This window comes from Somniosus microcephalus, chromosome 9, assembly GCF_052327205.1.
Source record: "Somniosus microcephalus isolate GS21.2 chromosome 9, FLI_Smic_1.0, whole genome shotgun sequence".
Taxonomy (NCBI): domain Eukaryota; kingdom Metazoa; phylum Chordata; class Chondrichthyes; order Squaliformes; family Somniosidae; genus Somniosus; species Somniosus microcephalus.
In genome coordinates, this window is record NC_140995.1 from 100,133,349 (window position 1) to 100,154,740 (window position 21,392).

At 43.4% G+C, this 21,392-nt stretch overlaps 1 long non-coding RNA gene across 1 annotated transcript in view; it reads left to right on the top strand.

Annotated features, from left to right (window-relative positions):
- Positions 1 to 4,868: 4,868 nt before the first annotated feature.
- Positions 4,869 to 21,392, top strand: part of LOC147112552 (uncharacterized) — a 31,926-nt gene continuing 15,402 nt past the window's right edge. The window contains exons 1-2 of the long non-coding RNA XR_015079513.1: positions 4,869 to 4,931; positions 19,140 to 19,199. This is a non-coding gene — a long non-coding RNA (uncharacterized LOC147112552). The remainder of the gene's footprint in view (positions 4,932 to 19,139; positions 19,200 to 21,392) is intronic.

Below are 21,392 nucleotides of genomic sequence, written 5' to 3' on the forward strand. Positions count from 1 at the left end.
AGAGAGGACAGCAACTCCCTGCTCGACCGACACACTGGCACTCCCACGGGGCAGCACTTCAGCATCCGGAGCAATCTGATGCAGCACAGATTGCTGGTCTGCTGCGGCGCGGTGAGAGCCCCGGGGAAATGTGCCCAATCCAGCGAGGGTGGCAGCAGTCAGTGCTCGCATGGCCTCAATCTGCGTCTGCATGAGACCAGCCAGTGACTGCATTGCAGCACTAAGCATTTGCATGGCAGCCGCCTGTGCTACACCAAAATGCTCCACACTCCTTGCCAGTGATTCAATGGATTCAGGCACCCTTGCCACTGCAGCCATGAGCTCAGTGTGCCTGCGCTCCGCCTGGGCGCTCATTTCAACGAGGACCCGCTCCTCCTCTGCATCCAGTGCAGCAGGACTCGATGTCATACTCGCCCTCCGGGGAGAAGGCCCCCGAGCTTCCCTACCCCCATCGCATTGCTGCAGCCCGCTGGGTCCTGGAGCTTCACCCTCATCAGACCATTCCCCTCTGCTCCCGTCCAGGGAAGGCATGTTCCCAGTGTGGGCATGGGCTTCCTCAGGAGATGGTGGCGCTGATGCTCCGGCTTCCTCTTCCTCCTCGCCCTCGGCTTCACTCCCACTGGCAGCTTGAGGGCCCGTCTCCTCACCTGGTGAATCACCATCTGAAAGCAGGGAGGTACAAGAGTGGCTTTAGCATGAGGACAGGGTGGCAGCAAAGGAGGCATGAGTGCAGCGATTTAGTAATTTGGATTGAAAGTGTCAAAGGCTGGTGTTGTGAGGAACAAGTGGAAGGAGAGAGGACATTGCTGTCCAGAACGGGATTGGCGTCTCCAGTGGCGATGGGACCAATCACCCAGCTTGCCACAATCCTCTGGACGCGCACCTCAAGATCACCGAGGGGTTGCAGCGGAGGCCGCCCTCCACCAGTCCGTTGCTGCTGTCTCCTATTATGAGACAGCTTGGCCTGCAAGAAAAAGGATGGCGTCTGAGTAAATATACAGCCATGGTCTTGCCTGAAATGCCTGCCATAGTTGAATAGCCGTTACTCTATGCAAAGTGTGGAATGCGTGTGTGTGTTTGATGAAAGGGCCATAGGTGTTGGATGAGTGTTGGGCATTGGGGCTTTTAAGACCCTCTGGCCATAAAGTGAGGTTGAGATGGAGGGATGGAGAGGTTTTGAAAAAAAGGCACTCACCCTGACGACCCGAGTGAGGTCGTTGAACTTTTTCCTACATTGGAGATGGGTCCTAGGCACCAGACTGCTTGAGGAGACTCTGAGCCACCTCCCTCCACACTCTTCTGTACTCGCGTGGCAAAGGCCTCCTGCCACTCTCTGGGTACAGAATGGATCTTCTGCGCTCCACCCCGCCAACCAGAGCCTCCAAGGCCCACTCGCAAAAGCGCTGTGCTCGCTCCCTGGCCCTCTCCATAGTCCTTGGCTGCAGGATTTAGCCACAGGTCTGCCCAGGCCGAGATTCAAGGCTCCAATGAGCAGGGTGTGGCTGGAGAGCAAGATCGACCCTCCCCTTTAAGAACTGGCCGGCGCCAGTGTGTCTGTGTTCAATCACTAACTGACAGCACCTGCGCTGCACCCGCCCTCTGAGGTAGCGCCTCGGCCTTAGCGCCTTAAGAGGTGTGTAGCGCCTGATATAGCGCTCCAATCACCTCCAGGGGTGATAAAAGCCAAGTTTGCTGTCGGAGGCGATAATTAGCACCAGGCGCTAAACTTTGCGCACCGCCAATAATGGTGCCCCAAATGGGGCGATACCAAATTTTTCCCCCATGGAGTCAACTCAATGTCAAAAATGCCAACTTGATGAAGGGACACGTTCAACAACTCAAAGCTATGACTGATTCCATGTAATCAGAGTCTTAATAAAGGTTTTAAAGAAACCACAACCATGGCAAATTTGGGTTGTTTTCAGATTGACTGCTAAGGAGAAAGCATATATCATTCTATTGTGAGGAAATGGAAAACTGACACTATCCATCTCATTGTAAAACAAATATACCTCACGTTAGATAACCAGGGACCTTTATGAGCATCAGTCAAATGAGCATCAAAATTAATTTCTTGGCTCTCAGTTCTTACTGAAGATGGTTGTAGGACAGGTTCCTTAAAACCCACATCCACCAAGATGCAAACTGTTGCAGTCTCAGCATTCAGTGAACCAGAAGATGGATGTATTCTCTGTTATCCCAATTTGAGCAAATATTTAGCTCTGGAATCTTCATTTTGTATGAAGCAAATAGTACTCCAATTCCCAAGCAAAAAAGGTAGTTTGAGCAATCTGACAACCAGTGACCTTACTAGAGCAACGATACTGTCTTGAGCTTGTGATTATCGAAAGCCTGTTAAAGAGATTCACAAAGTGTAAGGAATGAAACTGACAAATGTACTGAGACCCTCTTTTTATACCTTGCCTTATTTCATACAGATTTACCATATGCTGGGTTTTCTCCATATAATGTAAATTAAAAAAATTTATGTTGTACGCTAGCGAGGAATCTGCAGATCCCAGGTCTTTGAAGAGTGGATATATTTAGATTTCCTGTGATTTGTTTGGATAGTTAATTCCACATAAGACAGTTTATAGCAGAGGAGACTTCCACAACTGTAATTCTGTTTGCATAGGCACGCATAGTTGGCATTAATTTAATATTTATCATAACGTGCTGAATTGATACAACTCCTTCTCCTCATAATTAACTTTGTGAGTGCCTTGCGTTAGGGTGATTTAAGTGAAGACAGCTAGATTTTAAAATTCAAGTGCTAGCTTTGTGACGTCTCTCTTAAACAGGTTGATAGTGTGAATTTTGATTACGTAGATCCAGTTAACAAGCACACCAACAGATATTTCTGGGGGTGCGCATGGTTCATTTGACATTAAAGCCTGGTCCTCCATTGTAATCCAGTGTATGGTCTTGAGGTGTGCTGAAATGCCAAGTAGCTTTCTGAAGAGCCCAATAACAGAACCAGAGTGAAGGCTGCTCCAGGCTGTCATTGAATTTGTAATGCAGTGGATATGGTTGTATAACAAGTTCTATATCAAAGAGCATGAAGCTATTCTCTTCCGATTGCTACTGAGGGTCCAAATTTTTAATACCCTACCTATGGGGGAGAGGGGAAATAAAATAATTGTGCTTTGATATGTAAAGAATCACTAGCATTACAATATTTTAATATTGCCTTTGCATAGGCTTCTGCTCAACAGCAGTATTAAAACCACCAGTTTGCTAATGTAGCAAAGGCTCTATGTTGTCAGTTTGCTTCAATTTTGCACTGTAAACTAGGGAGTGCAAGTTCTGCTGCACTGTGCACGAACTGGAAGTGCGTATCACAAAATCTATGCACTCCCAGCCTGTCAGTTTGGATCCATTCACTTTAATAGACCGAAAACAGTGGCCTGGGAGAATGCAATTCTTTGATATGCACTTGCGGGAGATGTGGCACAGAGACATTTTCATCAAAGGACTCTCGATTCTAATTAGACAAGAGCCTGGAAATACATTTTGTTTTGCTTGAGATCAATAAAGAAAAACAGAAAGGGACAGAGAAATGATAAGAAGCTTTGTTGGAGTGTGTTATGCTGCCATTCATTACTGTCGCACTAGATAGAACGTGCTGCCAACAGCATAAATACGTTGAAACTAAGAAAGAATAAATGAATTTGCATTTATATAGTATCTTTTATATCCTCAGGGTATCCCAAAATTCTTCACAATGAATTATTTTTGAAGTGCAATCACTGTTGTTTTGTAGACAAATGTAGCAATGTTTTTAATGGTGCGAATGGATGGATGACCAGGAAAATTCCCTGCTCCTCTTCAAAAAAGTTCTATGGGATCTTTTGCATCCACCTGAAGAGCAGGCACAGCCCATCACCCCCCTCCCCCACCCACCCCCACCACCCCGCCCGCCCCGTTTAACATCTCACCTAAAAGGCAGCACCATCCAGCACTGCACATGAAGGGTATGTTTTCAAGTCTGGCAAGTGGGTCTTAAACCCCCAACCTTCTGGCTCAGTAGGTAAGAGTGCTACCACTCAGCCAAGGCTAACACTTAAAGTATATGGAAATTGTCAGCAACACATATATGACCAGAGGCATGTTGAAGCATCTTAAGCTGCTGTTCAGGTGGCGAGTTTGTGCTCCACTACTAGAGGTAAGTAATGGCATCAGTGCTGATGGCAGTGCCAATAACATTTCAAGCCACTTCATCCCTAAAGTTCCTCAGAAAATATGACAATTGATACAGTTAACTGTCAAAATGTTTCTGTTCACAAGGAAGGCAGTAAGATTTTTGCTTAGGTAGAACTGGGGAAAAGAGAAAACAGTTGCTTTCTATTTATAAAGTAGTAAGGCACTGAGTTTATTTGCAGACTAGGAACTTAACTCAGAGAAATTATATATTTTAAAGGGGCATCAGCTTATGAAAAGTGTTTGAAAAACTTTTCCTTGTTTATTTACAAATATATGAAGTAATGTTAATGGTATTGAAATACATCATCATGTCAATTGCACATGATGTCATAGCACTTCTTGATCATCTCTTTACCAAAACAGAAAATAGGTTATCCAAACATTTTCAATGAAGCCATTGCCCTTTTAATTATATTTATAGGATAAAGTGCAGATATGCCAGTGTATGTAGAGGTTTCAGCTGTATGATGGTTGCTGTGTGACTAGTTAACTCTGGCATCTCTACACTGTGTGTTTATTGTAAATGACATCTAGAACTAGAATTAATAGCATTGCTTTCTGTAGGACATTCATTTTATTTTATATTGATTATTTTTCATAGCTGCTTTGCAATTTGTTTGCTGTGTAAACATGCTGTGGTCATCATGGACACATAATTGATGTGACTGATTTTGTGATTGCAGAAGTAAGGATAACAAAGACACAAGGCCAGCCATTATACCATTCAGGTACTGTGCTGCATCTCTGAAACCATAACAATGATTCATACGGAGCTCAATATGATATCTTTGAGCCGTTTTAAAACAAAACGGAGATGAAAATCTCTTATGTTCATTCCATCCTTACGTGCTGCAGTTGTTTCAACTATAGCAGTTAAAACTGTAAGCAAATTACCCAGATCAGATCAGATGGAATTGGGGGAAGGAGGTTGTCCCCTGTTTATAGAAGCCTGTTAGGATTCACAGGAGATATGAATTCTGGACATCTTGCATCAGTAAGTAACCGACGTGCACAGTACAGCAGCAGCTGAGATCAAAATGAAAAACGAAATATGATGCAAGGCTAATACATGCAAGTAGCAAGGCAATAATGGGCCTGGGTGCCACAGCATAACAGAGCACTGCTCCACCACTTCCAAAACGTGGGTTTACAACTGCCTAAGGTGAAGATCTCCTCTCCGTCAGAATGTAAAAATAGATCTGGCAAACTCCCCTAAAGTTCTAAGACAGAAGTTCACAGAAAAGCATTGCACTCATTTGGCATAAAGACATATTCTCAGAATTTTTAAGATATAATGATAGGTTCGCTGTCCTGTTGTCAAGATTTGTGCGCTAGGAGCACATTTTGGGAACTCAGGCATGGAGGTCATTAGTCCTCGCAGGATTTATTCATCCATTAAAATGCTCTTCTGACACACACAACACTCCCTATCTGGAGTTCATTCAAAAAATCTACCCTATAGTGTTTGAGGTCATGGCTTGACTTCATCATTTTGGCATTGTGCCACTTGACCAGTGATGTACCTGGCCTCAGATTCCTTGCTGCAGTTGCAGTATAGATTGGAATAAAAGATTAATTTATTCCCTTTATTGATGAACAATTAGTCTACACTATAAAGAAATGGAGAAAGTGTTCCAACATTTCACACTAGAAGTCACTTACTAATAAATCGTTTTATATTGAAACCTAACCAAAGAGACACAGCTATCCAAATGGAGGCAATTTTAATGTAACCCACTTGTTAGAAACCTGACAGGATTGGATTCAACGCTGTTTTTATACCCCACACAATTTTACACTCAACTGAAGTCAATGGAGAGTGATATTGGATGGGGTGTAAAATCAGTGTTCCACCCAATTCTGATGTTTCTCCAAAACAAAAGCAAAATACTACAGATGCTGGAAATCTGAAATAAAAACAGAAACTGCTGGAAATACTCAACAGGTCAGGCAGCATCTGTAGAGAGAGAAACAGAGTTAACGTTTCAGGTCTATGACCCTTCATCAGAACTGGAAAAAGTTGGAGATGTAACAGGTTTTTAAGCAAGTGTAGGGGCAGGGAGAGGGGGGAGGGGGCAAAGAACAAAAGGGAAGGTCTGTGATAGGCTGGAAGGCAGACGAGATTAAGAGACAAAAGGGATGATGGTGCAAAGCAAAAGGGAATGGTAATGGGACAAGTTAAGAAACAAAAGATGGCTCTAGATGAAGTGTAAATGGCACTGGCAGAATGAAAGACAGCTGCCATGTGAGAGAGAGAAAAAAAATGATATGGGCAGAGGTAATGGTCTGAAATTGTTGAATTCGATGTTGAGTCCAGAAGACTGTAAAGTGCCTAATCGAAAGATGAGGTGCTGTACCTTGAGCTTACGTTCAGCTTCATTGGAACAGTGTAAGTGGCCAAGGGCGGAGAGGTCAGAGTGGGAGTGGAGCGGACAATTAAAGTGACAGGCAACCAGAAGCTCCAGGTCACCCTTACGGACTGAACAGAGATGTTCCGCAAAGCACTCACTCAATCTGCGTTTGGTCTCCCCAGTGTAGAGGAGACAACATCGTGAGCAGTGAATACAGCATAGAAACATAGAAGATAGGAGCAGGAGTAGGCCATTCGGCCCCTCGAGCCTGTTCCGCCATTCAATGAGATCATGGCTGATCATCCAAATTCAGTACCCTGTCCCTGCCTTCTCCCCATATCCCTTGATCCCTTTAGCCTTAAGAAATATATCCAACTCTTTCTTGAATATATTTAATGAACTGGCCTCCACCGCCCTCTGTGGCAGAGAATTCCACAGGTTCACCACTCTCTGGGTGAAGAAATTCCTCCTCATTTCAGTCCTAAATGGCTTACCCCTTATCCTTAGACTATGACCACTGGTTCTGGACTCCCCAGCCATCAGAAACATCCTTCCTGCATCTAGTCTGTCCAGGCCTGACAGAATTTTATAGGTTTCGATGAGATCCCCTCTCAATCTTCTAAACTCCAGTGAGTATAAGCCCAATCGACACAATCTCTCCTCATACGTCATTCCTGCCATCCCAGGTATCAGCCTGGTGAATCTTCGCTGCACTCCCTCCAGGGCAATAACACCCTTCCTCAGGTAAGGCGACCAAAACTGCACACAATACTCAAGGTGCGGTCTCACCAAGGCCCTGTACAACTGTAGCAAGACATCCTTGTTCCTGTACTCGAACCCTCTTGCTACGAAGGCCAACATACCATTTGCCTTCTTAACCGTCTGCTGCACCTGCATGCTTACCTTCAGCGATTGGTGCACAAGAACACCCAGGTCTCTTTGCACTTCCCCTTCTCCCAATCTATTGCCATTCAAATAATAATCTGCCTTCCTGTTTTTGCCACCAAAGTAGATAACCTCACATTTATCCACATTATAGTGCATTTGCCATGTTTCTGCCCAATCACCCAACCTGTCCAAATTGTACTGGAGTTTCACGACAGCCTCCTCACAGCATACCCTCCCCCCCAGCTTTGTGTCGTCTGCAAATTTGGAGATATTACATCCAATTCCCTCGTCCAGATCATTAATATATATCGTGAACAGCTGGGGTCCTAGGACCGATCCTTGCGGTACCCCACCAGTCACTGCCTGCCACTCGGAAAACGACCCATTTATTCCAACTCTTTGCTTTCTGTCCGCCAACTAGTTCTCTATCCAAGTCAATACCTTGCCCCCAATCCCATGTGCCTTAATTTTGCACGCTAATCTCTTATGTGGGACCTTATCGAAAGCCTTCTGAAAGTCCAAATACACCACATCCACTGGTTCTCCCTTATCTATTTTATCAGTTACATCCTCAAAAAATTCCAGTAGATTAGTCAAGCATGATTTACCTTTTGTAAATCCATGTTGACTTTGTCCAATCCTGTCACTGCTTTCCAAGTGCTCTGCTATTACATCTTTTATAATGGACTCTAGCATTTTCCCCACTACCGATGTCAGGCTTACTGGTCTATAATTCCCCGCTTTTTCTCTACCACCTTTTTTGAATAGTGGGGTAACATTAGCTACCCTCCAATCCATGGGCACTGTTCCAGAGTCTATCGAGTTCTGGAAGATGACCAGTAATGCATCTACTATTTCTAGGGCCACTTCCTTAAGTACCCTGGGATGTAGATTATCAGGCCCTGGGGATTTATCGGCCTTCAGTCCCACCAATTTTCCTAACACCATTTCCCTACAAATACTGATTTCTTTCAGTTCCACCCTTTCATCAGACCCTATGTTCCCCGGCATTTGGGTCCTCCTTTGTGAAGACAGAACCAAAATATACATTTAGTTGGTCAGCCATTTCTTTGTTCCCCATTATAAATTCCCCTGATTCTGACGGCAAGGGACCTACGCTTGACTTCACCAATCTTTTTCTCTTCACATATCTATAAAAGCTTTTACAGTCAGTTTTTATGTTCCCTGCAAGCTTACTCTCATATTCTATTTTCCCTTTCTTAATTAATCCCTTTGTCCTCCTTTGTTGAATCCTAATCTGCTCTCAATCCTCAGGATTATTGCTTTTCTGGCCAATTTATATGTCCTCTCTTTGGATCTTATGCTATCCCTAATTTCCCTTGTTAGCCACGGTTGAGTCACCTTTTTTGTTTAATTTTTATGCCAAACTGGGATGAACAAATTCTGCAGCTCATCCATTCGGTCTTTGAATGTTTGCCATTGCCTATCCACTGTCAATCCTTTGAGTGCCATTCCCCAATCAATCCTACCCAACTCGCTCCTCAGACCATCGTAGTTTCCTTTATTTAAATTGAGGACCCTAGTCTCTGATTCAACTACTTCATTCTCCATCTTAATGAAGAATTCGATCATATTATGATCGCTCCAACCCAAGGGGCCTCGTACAACAAGATTGCTAATTAATCCTTTCTCATTACATCATACCCAGTCTAAGATGGCCTGATCTCTGGTTAGTTCCTCGACATATTGGTCCAGGAAACCATCCCGTAAACATTCCATTAATTCCTCCTCCACAGTATTGTTACTAATTTGGTTGGCCCAATCTATATGTAGATTAAAGTCACCCATGATGACTGCTGTGCCCTTATTGCACGCTTCTTTAATTTCCCTTTTAATGCCATCCCCAACCTCCACCTTACTGTTTGGAGGTCTATATACCACTCCCACTAACGTTTTTTTCCCCCCTTAGTATTCCTTAATTCTACCCATACAGATTCCATGTCATCAGAGCTAATATCCTTCATTACCATTGTGTTAATCCCTTCTTTAACCAGTAATGCTACCCCACCTCCCTTTCCTTTTTGCCTAAATTGCAAGAAGTACACCTGGAAGGAGTATTTGGGGCCCTGAACAGTGGGAAGGGAGGAGGTAAAAGGGCAGGTGTTGCATCTCCTGCGCTTGCACGGGGAGGTGCCAGGCGAAGGGGAAGGGGTGTTGGGGGTGATAGAGGAGTGGACCAGGGTGTCACGGAGGGAGTGGTCCCTTCGGAATGCTGAAAGGGGAGATAAGGGGAAGATGTGTTTGGTGGTGGGATCACGCTGGAGGTGGTGGAAATGGTGGAGGATGATCCGTTGAATGTGGAGGCTGGTGGGGTGAAAGGTGAGGACAAGGGGAAACCTATCATGGTTCCGGGAGGGAGGGGAAGGGGTGAAAGCAGAAGTGCGGGAAATAGAATGGACACGGTCAAGGGCTGTGTCAACCACTGTAGAGGGGAATCCTCGGTTGAGGAAAAAAGAAAACATGTCGGAAGCACTAATATGGAAGGTGGCATCATCAGAGCAGATGCAGCAGAGATGGAGAAACTGGGAGAATGGAATTGAGTCCTTACAGAAAGCAGGGTGGGAGGAAGTAGAGACCAGGTAGCTGTGGGAGTCAGTGGGCTTATAGTGAATGTTTCTCACCTGGCAACTTAGGTTAAAATGACCCCCAATGACTCAGTGAAAAGAGTGCAATGTTTTCATTTATGAAGATAATAATTACTATGTGAGCCAAGAGCTCCATTGGAATCTGTTTCTAAAATCCATTTGATTGCAACAAGAGTTAGAAACATATTCCTTTAAAGTATTATATAGTTAGATCAGCTAATGAGTGCTACAAATGCTGGAACTGAAATAGGCTCTTGAGAATCCTGGAGCAACTTCAGCATTTAACTGGAAATTGTAAATAAAGTAATCTCAAGATCTACCAGAGAACAATGACAGACTTCTCCAATTAGTTACTACATCAGTAATACTGTAGTAATGAAACAATATTATAATCTTCATTGCTTTTAAGAAATGGCTTGGAGTGGCTGAAACACTTCCTTTGTTGTAAGGGCTATTTTGAAAATAACATCTTTATATTCATATTATTTCAATGAGCAACAGAATAAAGTAGCCTAAAAGATTATGTCCGAATGAAAATATTGCACAAATATCACATGCTCCTTCCTACCACAAACACCCCCCAGATTCCTATGTCTAGTTTGTGAGCAAGATTGAACCAAAATGATTGAAGTGTAAGCTTTCTTCCTAGTCAGGTCCCCCACCAATAATTTCAAGTGAAAATGGATGGAACCCCAAGGTACTGTGCCATGAGGAGGTAGACTGCGAGTCCACGTCCAAACTTCCAAGTAGCCAGGCACTCCATATTTGCAAGGGAGGGTAGAGAATCATAAAGAGTGGCCCAGACTGCTTTGATGGGCCTCCCATTGACTGGTTTCAGAAGAAGCCTGGGAGCCAATCATTCACTTCCGCAGATGAGAGTGATACATGGTGTAAGAAGTCCAAAAAAAGCAGGCAGAGACAAAAACCTTAAAAATGATGGGTCTCATGAATAAGTAATTTAAAATGATACTCCCTAAATGAAGAAAGTAATGTCATGCCAAGAGAACATTCAAAAGGAACAAAAATTATAAGAAATGAACAAATAAGGACCAGCAGACTAGTATTAATGATTATTTTAAATCTGATGGTTTATGCATAGATTTTAGTATTGGCAAATTAACTTTGTTTCTTGCTCCCCCCGCAACAAAAGATGTAAAAAATAATATATTTCTTTCATGTGACATCACGGGGAAGATTTTTCCCATGTCCTATCGTAAACACATTTATGATTTTGTTACACCATGTGCACAGAATAAATCTTACTCCCCATGTTAAAAAATATGGTGTATGCACTTTGCCATTAATTTTTGTTGAGTGTTTATGTTTAATAGCTTGGTGCTTATTTGCTTCGGTTCGTTGGTTTATGTCATGGTTAATTTTTTAATTACTTTTTTACAACTATTCTTTCGTAACTAAATCACATATAGACATTGAAATACAAATGTTGTCTTTTAACCTGGTTGCATACTTACCAACCTTTTCCCGATAGCCAGTAAAAAAGTACCTGTGCCAATGGTATTAACTTCTTGGGTAATCCAGGGTTGGGGATTTGTTTCTCTCAAAACTGTTTATGGAAACAAATTAGCTCTCAAATGTGCCTTTCCTGCCATTTTAAAATGATTATATTACAAAAAGATATTTTGTGTTAGAATTAATTTATTCATTTAATGCTACAGAAGCTCTTGAGAGTTAATATATCACACTTGAATCAATAATGTTGGCAAGTATGTACATGTAGTAGAAGTTTATTGATTGAAAATGTAGTATCTGACTTTTGCTAGGTTCTATCCATTAAATAGTCAGTAAAATCAATTGTTATGATAACCATGGAGATGTTACTTATTCGGCAGTGTAAACATTGAGTTTAAAGAGTAAAGAGGAAAATTAAATGCAAATTCAGCTTGTGTTTCTTTTGAACATGAAGACTGGCTTTATGACCATTTTTCCCAGTCCTAGATTGATTCCTGGGGTGGGGGATTGTCCCATGAGTAGAGATTGTGTACAGTAGGCCTATATTCCTTAGAGTTTAGAAGAACGAAATGTGATCTCATTGAAATGTATAAAATTCTTAAGGGGCTTGACAAGGTAAATTCTGGGAGGATGTTTCCCTTGGCTGGGGAATCTAGAACTAGGGGTCACAGTCTCAGAATAAGGGGTCGGTCGAGATGAGGAGAAATTTCTTCACTTAGAGGGTGGTGAATCTTTGGAATTCTCTACCCCAGAGGGCTGTGGATGCTGAATAGTTCAGTATGTTCAAGACAGAGATCGATAGATTTTTGGATATTAAGGGAACCAAGGGATATGGGGATAGTGCGGGAAGGTGGAGATGAGGTAGAAGATCAGCCATGATCTTATTGAATGATGGAGTAGGCTTGAAGGGCCAAATGGCCTACTTCTCCCCTATTTCTTATGTTCTTATGTTCATTATTACGGTAAGATATTTGGGACTTTGTTTTAAAATTCACCCATAGAATCCACAGCTCAGTGGGTGGAAACACTGAGTAGAATTGAGCAATACATATAAGATGTCCCCAGGTTCCATCGGTAATGAGTTAGCTGAACTCAGCCAGTACTCCTGTGCTAGGGGGAGGAATATCAATCAGGGTTTTGCTCCAAATCTCCATCCAGTCACTCCAGCTAGAAAGGCTCATTCGAACATTAGGTGAGAACAGGATCAATGGCCCAACAGTTGAATAACCTGTTGACACTCACCTATGCCCATATAGGAAAATTGAACAATTGGGCAGGATACCAAAAGAACCATGGAACCAATCTACAGCTGAGCTAGAATCTTTAGGAGAGGAGGAGGGAAAAAATGAGATTTTTCTCAACAAATTGAATGTTGGCATCATTATGACACTTTGGTGTACTTTTCATCACTGAGTTATTGTATATGTACATTTGTGTGGTATGTAGTACATTTTAAAAATACAAATTGTCATCATTATGTTTCTACTGTACCTGCCGCACCCATCATATTCCTGTATAGTGTTAGGGGCCAAAGAGTGCAAATAAGTCTGAGGCTATTCCCCTTCCCCTGTTTTTTATAGGCTACTTTTGCCAGAAGAAAATCTGTCTTGATGTCCGCTAGTGATCTTTAAATACTAGGATCAGCGGCCTTGTTTAACAGTTCAATCTCAGCTATACTAATAATTACAGATGGGGGCATACCAACTAATAACTTATGTCACCCAAACAGTTATCTCAAATGAAATAACAACAGAAAATGCTGGAAAAACTCAGCAGGTCAGGCAACATCCGTGGAGAGAAATTTGAGTTGACGTTTCGGGTTGGACCCTTCTTCAAAACTGGAAAGAAAAGAAACTAGATCGAAGACAGGGCTGCGATCAGACAAGAGAATAAAAGAAACAAAAGAAGTAAAAGAGATTAGAAGCTAGACGAGATGGTGATAGGCTGGGATTGGGTGTAAAGTGTACTGGCAGGGCAAAAGATAGCTGCCAGGTGTGAGAGAGAAACAAAAGGAAAGGGGGGGGGGGGAAAGGAGTGGAACAATTACAAGAGAAAATGAAATAGGGGCCGAGCTTATGATCTGAAATTGTTGAACTCAATATTGAGTCTGGAAGGCTGCAGATTGCCTTCTCAAATGTGTGGCTATGAAAGTAGAGTTAACATAGTCACAACATTGTAAAATAATGTTCATGACCTGACTGCATTCAAATTGATAGGATACTATTTCACCTGATGTTACCAACAAGAACTCACAAATGTACTGGAAAATAATATTGGTGGCAGCACTGATAATGCATTTACCATGGCAGAGAATATGAAATCAATTCTTCAGCACTGGATATCATGTGAAAGTCCAATTAGTGGCATTATTGTCTTTAGAAAGAAAGAACTTGCATTTGCCTGGTGCTTTATCATGTCCTCAGGACGTCCAAAAGTACTTTCCAACCAATGAATTACTTTTGAATTGCTTTGTAAGTAAACTATTTGGGCACAACTAGGTACCACAAACAACTTGAGAGAAGAGTGTTGGCCAGGTCACCAGGAGGGCTCCCTACTCTCTTTGAATAGTGTCACACGATTTGTTTACATCCACCTAAACAGGCAATTGGAGCTTTATCATGTCCAGATGATGGGACTGCCAACATTGTAGCACTCCCTTTAGATTTTAGATTATATGCTCAAATCCAGGAGTGGGTCTTGAACTCACATCCTTCTGAGAAACAGGATGCTACCAACTGAGCCAAGCCAACACTGTAAGGAAATGTAAAGAGAAAACACAGGTGCCCCTAATGGCTCTGTGAGTTTAGCTAGTGAGTAGCTGGAACATACAGATCAAGAAGCCCCAGGTTTGATCTCCAGTCTGTGCTGATCTCATCCAGTGAAATGGTAATTGGCTTCAGCCTTCCTGGGTTAATGTGGAGTTGTCCTCTATTGGAATAGCCTGCTGAGCTGCCCTTACAAGGCTCACACATTGGTCACTTGGGTAATCAGTGCCTGTAGATTCATAATCCAGTTTAAGAGAAGAGAGAAGGGGAGAACATCGACAAAAACATTTTTAATAAAAGAAAAATGAGCCAGTCTTTTTCCTCAGGCAGAATATCTGTCCAGCTACTTTTTCCCTATTCACAAAACTACCCTAAAACAATCTATACTGGTATTTGTAACTTACCTTAATTGAAATTTGAATGTTGTGCACTATCAAACTATTGTTTTACTGTAAACATTAGTATTACTATGTGTCTAAATTGTAGTTAAAGTTTACTTAAAACATTTGTGAACTTACACAACAACAATCAAAATTATGGCTGAGATTTTCCATTTCATCATTCCTGTCATTCATTGAGGGCACATATTGGCAAATTCCACACCGCTCGCCCATGGTTTTCCCCTTTTAAAATTAATAGTCCAAAATCATGAGGTGGGAATGTGAAATTTTCCAACATGCACTCCCAGCATGCACCAGGATCACCAAAGTGGAAATTCTCAGCCTATGGGGGAATTTTAACATAAAAAAAAGGCGGGTTGGGGCGTGTGGGTAGTTAAAGTGTTAAAAATATGAATCTCAACCTGAACCCGCCTCCAACCCACCCACTTCCGGTTTTAATAGAGACAAGACGGGGTAGCCAATCCGCTTCCAGGAGGCGAGTCATCTATTTAAATGTTATAATGAGGCTGGAAGCCTCTGCTTTAACCTTCATTTTGAATTTTACTTTAGATGGTCGGGTTTTATATGCCTCATGAAACCCGCCAGCTAAAGCAAGGCGAGGATTGCTGGATCCAGGAGGTAACCTCCTGAATCCAGGGTCCCTGGCTAATCCCCCCACCCCCCGCGATAAGAGACCCCCGCGCCCACGAGGCCTCCGATCACCCCCCCAGGCCCCCTCCCCAAGCCTCCAATTTCACCCCCCTACCCACCCCCAGGCCTCCTTCCCAGCCCTCCGATCACTCCCCCAGACCTCCGATTTCCCCCCCCCTCCCCGCACCAGGCCTCTCCCCCCCCGACCTCCAATCGCCCCACGAGGCCGCCCCTCCCACCCCCCGTGCTGCTCCAGGCCGCCGATCTCTGCCACCCCCCGCTCCTCCAGGCCACCCCTGATCTTTTTGGGGCCCCCCCTGCTCCTCTGACCAACTCAGCCTCCATGCAATCCCTCCTTCCTCCATGTAGCCTAGTGCCACAGGCCTACCCACCCGGAGCCACCCAGCCTCGCAATCTGGCTGGCTGTGGGTAGGAAACAGAGGTTTTCCATTCAAATCAGGCCCTACTGTTAAATTTGGCAGAGCCTGTGGGAAACCCGTTCTCCTGGGTTTCAAGACTGCCTCGGAGCCAACCCCCCGCCCCCAACCTGCCTTCGCCATTAATATTCAGCCCTATATTTCCATATTAGTAATATTATACTAAAGCACTGATATTACCAGATGGTTTATCCCACTTTCCATGCCTTCACCCCTTGTGAGGAATAGTCACCATAGAATCAAAGAAATTTACGGCACAGAAGGAGGCTACTCAGCCCATCTTGCCCGTGTCGGCCGACAAAGAGTTATCCACCCTAATCCCACTTTCCAGCACTTGGTCTGTAGCCTTGTAGGTTACGGCACTTCAAGTGCATATCCAAGTACTTTTTAAATGTGATGAGGGTTTCTGCCTTTACCAACCTTTCAGGCAGTGAGTTCCAGACCCCCACCACCCTCTGGGTGAAAATATTTCTCCTCAAATCCCCTCTAAACCTCCTAACAATTACTTTAAATCTATGCCCCCTGGTTATTGACCCTTCTGCTAAGGGAAATAGGTCCTTCCTATTCACTCTATCTAGGCCCCTCATAATTTTATACACCTCAATTAGATCTCCTCTCAGCCTCCTCTGTTCCAAAGAAAACAACCCCAGTCTATCTAATCTTTCCTCATAGCTAAAATTCTCCAGCCCAGGCAACATCCTCGTAAATCTCCTCTGCACCCTCTCTAGTGCAATCACATCCTTCCTATAATGTGGTGACCAGAACTGCACACAGTATTCTAGCTGCGGCCTAACTAGTGTTTTATATAGGTCAAGCAAAACCTCACTGCTCTTATATTCTATGCCTCAGCTAATAAAGGCAAGTATCTCGTATGCCTTCTTAACCACCTTATCTACCTGTCTTGCTACCTTCAGGGATCTGTGGACATGCACCCCAAGGTCCCTCTGTTCCTCTGCACTTCTCAGTATCCTACCATTTATTGGCCCAGAACTTGGTGTCAGGGGCTTGCCGCGCGTGCAAGCCCCCGATGTGCACTTACCCGGCGCGCCGACATCTGAAACCTGGCCCACAGTGGATTTCCTGTCAGTGGCCCGGTTCTGATGACGGCGCGCTGTGCTAACCTGACCCAACGGCGTAGTTAGTGCGATGTGCCAGCTGGGATCGGGTGAGCACTGTTCAGCCAATCAGGGGAGGGGAAACTTCATTCATAAGTTTGAGTGTAAGAACTGTCAAACTCATGAGAAGTACTGCACCCCAAAACACTACTTAAACTTTAAATAAAATTAAAAAAAAATCCCAATCATTAAATTAAGTATAAATAAGTTTAAAAAAATAATTTAAACAATTTTTTTTTTGAAAAAAATAATTTTTTAATAAAAAGGGTCTAAAACTAAACTTACCTTATTGTAGATTCTTTAAAATAATAAACCTGTGGGAAAAAAAATTCTAAATTGCTGAAAACCGGCATTTCCTCCGGCCAGACGCGTGAGTACCCCTTCCGTACTCACGCGTTTGGGGAGGAATTACTGCCCCATTGTGTATTCCCTTGCCTTGTTAGCCCTCCCCAAATGCATTACCTCACACTTCTCCGGATTGAATTCCATTTGCCACTGTTCTACCCACCAGACCAGACCATTGATATCTTCCTGTAGTCTACAGCTTTCTTCTTCATTATCAACCACACGGCCAATTTTTGTATCATCTGCAAACTTCTTAATCATACTTCCTACATTCAAGTCCAAATCATTGATATATACCACAAGAAGCAAAGGACCTAGTACTGAGCCCTGCAGAACACCACTGGAAAAAGCCTTCCAGTCACAAAAACACCCTTCGACCATTACCCTTTGTTTCCTGCCTCTGAGCCAATTTTAGATCCAATTTGCCACTTTGCCTTGGATCCCATGGGCTTTTACTTTCATGACCAGTCTGCCATGTGCAACCTTATCAAAAGCCTTGCTAAAACCCATATAGACTACATCAAACGTACTACCCTCATCTACCTCCTCAAAAAATTCAATCAAGTTAGTCAGACACGACCTTCCCTTAACAAATCCATGCTGACTGTCCCTGATTAATCCGTGTTTTTCTAAATGAAGATTTATCCTGTCCCTCAGAATTTTTTCCAATAATTTTCCCAGCACCGAGGTTAGGCTGACTGACCTGTAATTACTCGGTCTATCCCTTTCTCCCTTTTTAAACAATGGTACCATGTTAGCAGTCCTCCAGTCCTCTGGCACCACACCTGTGGTGGTCAGAGCCTCTGCTATTTTCTCTCTTACTTCTCTGAACAGTCTAGGATACATTTATTTGTATTTATTCTTTGTGGAAATAAGCATTTATCCCACCAATCTCCATGTACTTTATACACATGATGACTTTCTCTGTTTCTTACCATTATTAGTTTAGAATGATGCATGGAGACTTCACTGATCGTTTAGTTAAAATTTTTAGGGTTGCAATACATTTTCATACTAAAGATAAGATTACAGTTTGCTATCAGTTGGAGAATGAAGTAAAATCCCACAGTTCCTTATAGTTGTGTAGATTCTAGATTATAAAATAAATCCTATAATCCTCAAGAGTGTTACAGTAAGTATGGCCTTATATAAGCAATGATGACTACCACTCCTGAGTTTTTCTCCATTCACATAACTGTCTTTATAGGAAAATGTTTCTCTGGTACATCTGATGTATTTTAAAAATGTACATTTGAATGATTAAATACATTTCTAAGATTTTTTGATTTGAGAAACAAGGTGAAGGATCAAGGCCCACGTTGCAAAGCACCTACAAGTTTGAAAAGAGCAGGAGATAAAACAAGAAATGGTCATTAGTTGACGTAAAGCATGGCTTTTAAAAACTAGATCATAGGAGGAAGGAAATATTGAGGGATTTATTTATATGAAATTATCTATTCAGAGTTTCCCAATGAAATTGCCCATCGTGTTTTGATTGGGGACCTGGGAAATGGGATGTTAGGTAGATTTTCTGACTATGAGTCAGAGCACTGGGTTCCTAACACTCATTGTTTGTAACAGTGAATCTATTGTGTATGAAGTAGGTAGGAACCGATTTGAACATCCAGTGACTTTATAGGGGAAACTAATTGGTTCTCCCTAACTGTTCTTTTAAATTGTTATTATGCTCTGGTATGCTACTGCTGTTAAGTAACAATTCTATCGTTTTGTCATCTCACATAAATATTACAAACCAGATGGGTGTGTGCTGTTGTCAACATTCCATTTCCCTAATGGGATGAAACACAGAAAAGAAAAACCTTCAAAGTCAGATACTGCATTTGTAACTATAAGCCTGAGTTCATTTGTTTGCATTCTGTTCCTGTTGCTCATTTTTTTCTGCACTCTATGATCTATTTACTATTTAGCAAAGGGAAGGACGTTCTCAAGCCTAAGGATGGCAAGGGAAAAAAAGAAAGCAAAGAAAAGTAGGTATCAGTAAATGTTGTGTATGAAGTTAATAATAGTGATTCCTGCAGTCAGGAATATCCGTAACAGTGGAACAGTGACAAAACACAAAGTGGGATGCCAGCAAAGAAAGTTGATGAAGTTATTCTCTTTGAACAATTAAAGGAGCAGTATTCGTCTATCACTGTTCATGGCTGGAGAATAGCTAATATTGAATTATACCACTGGTAATCTGCCAATGATAATACGCAATTATGAATATAAAAAATGTATTATTTCATGAAGCGTGTGTTGCATCCTACCCTGCTGCATCCCCATCTTCAGAGAGAAGAGGCTAAACAGGCTGTACATCTGCATCAGCTTTTAGCTTGACCCAGTGACGGGATTCACGATTGTACTTGTCATTCCATCTAATCTGGAAGAGTTGGATTAAAGCTGTGCCAAATCAATACTAACACTAAGACAAAATCTGCAGTGATCAATCTACAGCAAACCCTCACTTATTAAAAGTAATAACCGAAAAGTGTACTGCTCCTTTAATATATGTTAAATCTGGGCCGCTTAGATTTATCTGAGCTTGATAACACCCATTCCATTCCTCAATCCTCACCAACAGTTAGCCATTGTTATAACCTTGCCTGCAGTATGGCACCATTCTGTCTGTATATGTTAAGTTCTGGAATTGAATGTACAAAGCGTTTGAAGTAAGATGCCATTTTGTGCAATGGACCCAGCTGAAATGTTTGCCGCATAGTGCAAGATCAAAGAATAATATGTCTTGTGATTAATTTAATGAGATATACATCAGTGACAGGTTAGAGATGCACAGGCTTGAAAACCTCAGCCTTTCTGGCACACTCCTACCACAATGTCAGAGCTGGATAGCCAGGGTCCCAGCCAAATACCAGGGTCTGTGTGAGGTTTTGTAAAGGGCAAAGCCACCACCTGCCCCTTGCATGGCCAGTGAGGTATGATGGGACAGGGTCAGGGGAGGAGATTCACAATGACAAGAGTTCCCATGTCCAAGGGTTCTCAGAGGGACCCAGCGTAGCATCAGTGGTTGGATGTCTAGTAGGACCAAGCATACCAGGCCACCAGTTGACACAAGTGAATTCCACCTGGAGGTCCAGACTAGGATTGTGACCTGGATGCTCAAAGAAAAACAAGTGAGGACTTTGTCTTTAATTGAAATATATTCCTCTAACAAAAAAAGCTGCAGGGGCACAACTTTCTACTTTCTGGGGAGGAAAAGGATCAACACCACCACCCACCCAACAGACCGGGATGCAGTATGATGCATTTTGCGGCCTCTAGGAGTGGGCATGCAGGCACCCAGCATGCACCCACCAATGGCATGTATAATAAAGAACTTCCCCCTGACTCTGGAAAGTCTTCCAGGGTCAGCAACCGAGGCTCCCAGTGGGCGCATTCCCCTCACTTATGCCAGGAGGCGCCCCTACCCTCCCCGAGAACCTTCGGCTTTTTCTGACAAATCCGTGTTTTTTTTCATACAATGCTGTTCCTTTATGCATATTAATTTAAAGGCTTTGGGCTAGAATTTTTCCCTAAAGCCCCGTTTGGGGCGCTAAATCAGAAAAGCTGGAAAAGTTAGCACCAGGCGCGAACCTCTTCCAGCCTTTCTAAAATTCCCACTTTTTGCTGCAAGAGGAAAGTGGAGCGTTAAATCAAGTGCTCCACTTCCTTCTTGGAGCACAAGAGGAGGGGAAGCTCGCGACCCGGGGCGCACGGCTCAGTAGTTCCACGCACTGGGCTGCGTGGCGCTGACGCATTGCAGGGGATTTTCCCTGAATTAAAGGGAAGGGCCCCACACTGCGAACTCTGCAGTTATTTTTTACTTACCTGCAGCACCAGGGAGCGGGGGGTGCCATGCAATCTGCCTGGATGGATCCCGCGTCCGGAGCAAAAAACCCATTTTGCAAAAAAGCCGACATTTTTTCTCAGGGCGCTGGGCGCCTCACCTTTAACTTCTGCCCCGCCAACGGCCAGCCGCCCTGCTCGCGTCCCCTGCAGCAGCCACTGCCATCACCCGGCGCTGCTGCAGGGGACGAAGGGGAATTTTTCTACCGGGGCAATGCGCCCAGAATGACGTCATGATCTCCGGGGACGCATGAGATCGGGGCGCAACTCGGTAGTGCTGCCGCTAACCTCCCGCGGAATTTGGCGGGAGGCGGGGGAGGCGCCGCGGCCGGGTG